Here is a 3,153-nt window from a genome sequence, read left to right as displayed (position 1 = left end):
AGTCGTCCCAGAGGGAAAGACAGTAGCGCCTTGGTGTGGGGTGTGAATGTTTATAGAGGGCAGTTGCTAGGAGCTGGACTCAGGTGAAGTCACACAATTTTGCACCAGTTTCCCAGCACTCACATATTGTCCTCATGATACTTTTTGCAGGTGAGGGCATGGATCTAGGGCATGGGCCAAGGCTCTGCCTAAGGACAGGGGCTAGGTTGCTTGATTTACTTTTCAGAGGTTCATGGGGGCATTTCCTACATCCCAAGGGTTCATGAGTGCTTCTCTTTTGAGACTTTTTCTTTTTCTGTATCCTTAAGTCCCTATTTTCAGGACTGCTTATTAAAACAAAGTCCCCTGAGAGGGGACCCAGTGAGACAAAGAGCACTTCATGTCTCAGGTTTCCAGCCTGCGGAGTGCTTTCCCCACATAAGCCAGGACCTAACTCCCCAGCTGGAAGAGACCAGAGGAGATTTTCACTGTCACCCAGCCAAGCTCTCAGGCCATACACAATCCGAGCAGGAAAGCAATAGCTGGCCATGGAGGGGAAAGGGCCAATAACCAATGGGACCCCAAGATCCAGAGTCACACATCAAGCTAATGCTTACAAATGTCCTTCTGCTAATCTGAATTTGGAAAACAAGTGAGAAAGAGAAATTTTTATTTTCTCTCATAACTGAGCATTTCAAAGGGAGATCTGCCTTTGGTAAAATTTAACCTTTTCCCTGGCTCTGGCCAATTTTCCCAGAATCCCATCTGCAGACTATGGAGCAAGGGGGATGTCCCTTGACAGGTGTAACACTGGGCCTGCATTACCTACCTCCTGGTCACCAAAACTATATCAGAAGGAAGAATAACCACATAGAATATGGAATAGATTGGAACAGATACTATAAAAGACAGATTAACAAGAGAAAAATAGAAGTTTATTCACACTTATATTGAACACATTCATGGGCAAAACCTAGGGAATGAGTGGTTCTCAGAGAGGTGTCATTGAATCCCAGCTTGTATAGCATCTTCAACAAAGAACAGGTGAGTCTTTTGAGAAGCAACAAAACAAAGGAAAAGACTTAGAAATTCTAGAGATCAAGCTGCAAATATTTATGTTTTAAAACTTAAATTATACAGCTAGTTAAGTCTTCCTAACAATTAGTTTTTAATGTTAATGAGCACATTTTACCTAAGTTACTTTTTACATTATATTGAAAAAGATTCATTTTGAGCACAGATTAGAGATTGGGCATCTGCTTGGGGAAGAGGTCTTTCTGGATTCTTTCATACTGTAAAGGAAAGAAATTTGCCTTCTGGGGAATTGATCTAATTTCTAATCTAGCCTTTAAGACTAGAATGTTGAAAACAAAAATATGAAGGAAATTAAAACCCCTTATTAAGTTGATGTGTAAAAATATTGTTACTCGAAATTGATTGGGACTTGAGGCCTTTCTTCCAGAAAACAAGGACTTGATTATCAGGCCTATATTAGGTTCTGAACCTTAATGCCATGTATTTGTACTTTTTAAAAATTGTTTCCATGAAAAATATTAGTAACTGGAACTTCTGGTCCATTTGGAAGTTCTTCCATTTGAAAAATGTGATATTTGCATGGAACTGTTTGAATCTTTGTATTTTCTAGTGCCCTCCCCACAATAGAATTGAAGCTAGAACTTTCTCTTTTGATAAAGGAACAATAAACATGTTATTTGTAAATTGGTATTTAGTAACTAGTGATAAACTTGAAATACTAGAATGCATTATAAGCCTAATTCTAGGTAGTCATGAAAATCTAATTATTTTTGAACCTGTATTCCCATTGGTTTCCAATATATTTAAGTTATATTTTTCCTCTTTATCAGAGCTGCTTCTTATTCGGGGGCTACTTTTATTTTTATTGAGGTGTCATTCATAAGGAACTAAAATTGTTTTGATAAGGCTTCTTATAACTGTAGCTGGATGTTTTGCTCTAGTCTTCCAAGAAGGGCCATTTTATATTTTAGAGTAGTCACTTATAATGGCATGTGGTCATTGACTTTGGGGGCCGTTTGTATTGCATGCTGATACAAATTAAAACCCCAGTTAATCTCACCACATGTCACCCCATGAATGTTGAAGATGGAAGAAATACCTTGCCTGTAGTATACTGTCACTTCCGGACTGAAAAGCTGGGGGAGGAAATTTACTTTGCATACATCAAAAAAACTTAAAGCCAGTGTGTCAAGTTCAATTGTTGACCTCAGCAGATGAAGTGAGCTGATAGTGTTAATTCAGATTTAAGAAATTATCTGAATCTTGGTTTGTGTAGATTTATAATCTACATATTATATTAATTAGATAGCTTTTACAGTACCACATGTGTACATAGGCACCCTCCCATCCCCTTCTGCATCCATTAGTTACTGAACTTTATAAACTGGCATTGTAACATAACAACAATGTTTTGTTGCACCAATTTTATAAACTTTTACAGTGCAATACGCGTTATTTTTCTGAGGCAAACCAAAGTTATATTTCTCAAGGTTCTTGCTGCTTTCTTTAGTAGCGTTTGATGGCGGATCTTTTATATACATTTGTAATAGATAAAAATAAGCCAGATTGCAAATTCTTCTTAAAATCTTAAATCATGTACCAAGTTTTTGGTTGAAATTGTGTAGGATAAGTTAAACTTAAATTGCATTCTATTAACCAATGTGAGTGTATTTCTGTAAGCATAGTTACGTTGAAATAAAGTTTTAAAAAGCAAAAAAAAAAAAAAGTTCTAGAACTGGCAGCTGGGGAAAGGCAAATAACTGCAGGCTAGTTGATTAAGCTTGTTAATGTAGATTTCTCTGGTACTGTCTCTAGAACCAGGCCAGTAAAGGTCTGATCTTGTCTTTCGGGGGTCACCTTTTTCTCCCTAGTAGAGGGGCAGGGTATCTTTTTGTCTTTTTTAACTCTATGTCTTACTTTTGAACAAATGAAGGATATTCTTAGAGCTTTCCTGGTATCTCCTTATTCTTGCCTGCCAGCTCAACAACCCTTCACATTTTGGGGTGACATATTCTGGTTCCCCACAATTACTCTTAGCCCCTCACCTCTGAAATTCACCTTGGCCTACACATTCAAACTCTAACTGAAGCATAGTCTTCTTTTCACTCCAATACGGTCCTCTCTGAAATTAAACAACTC

The sequence above is a fragment of the Callospermophilus lateralis genome, chromosome 10, assembly GCF_048772815.1.
Source record: "Callospermophilus lateralis isolate mCalLat2 chromosome 10, mCalLat2.hap1, whole genome shotgun sequence".
Lineage (NCBI taxonomy): Eukaryota > Metazoa > Chordata > Mammalia > Rodentia > Sciuridae > Callospermophilus > Callospermophilus lateralis.
Note: the sequence above shows the minus strand (reverse complement) of the source record.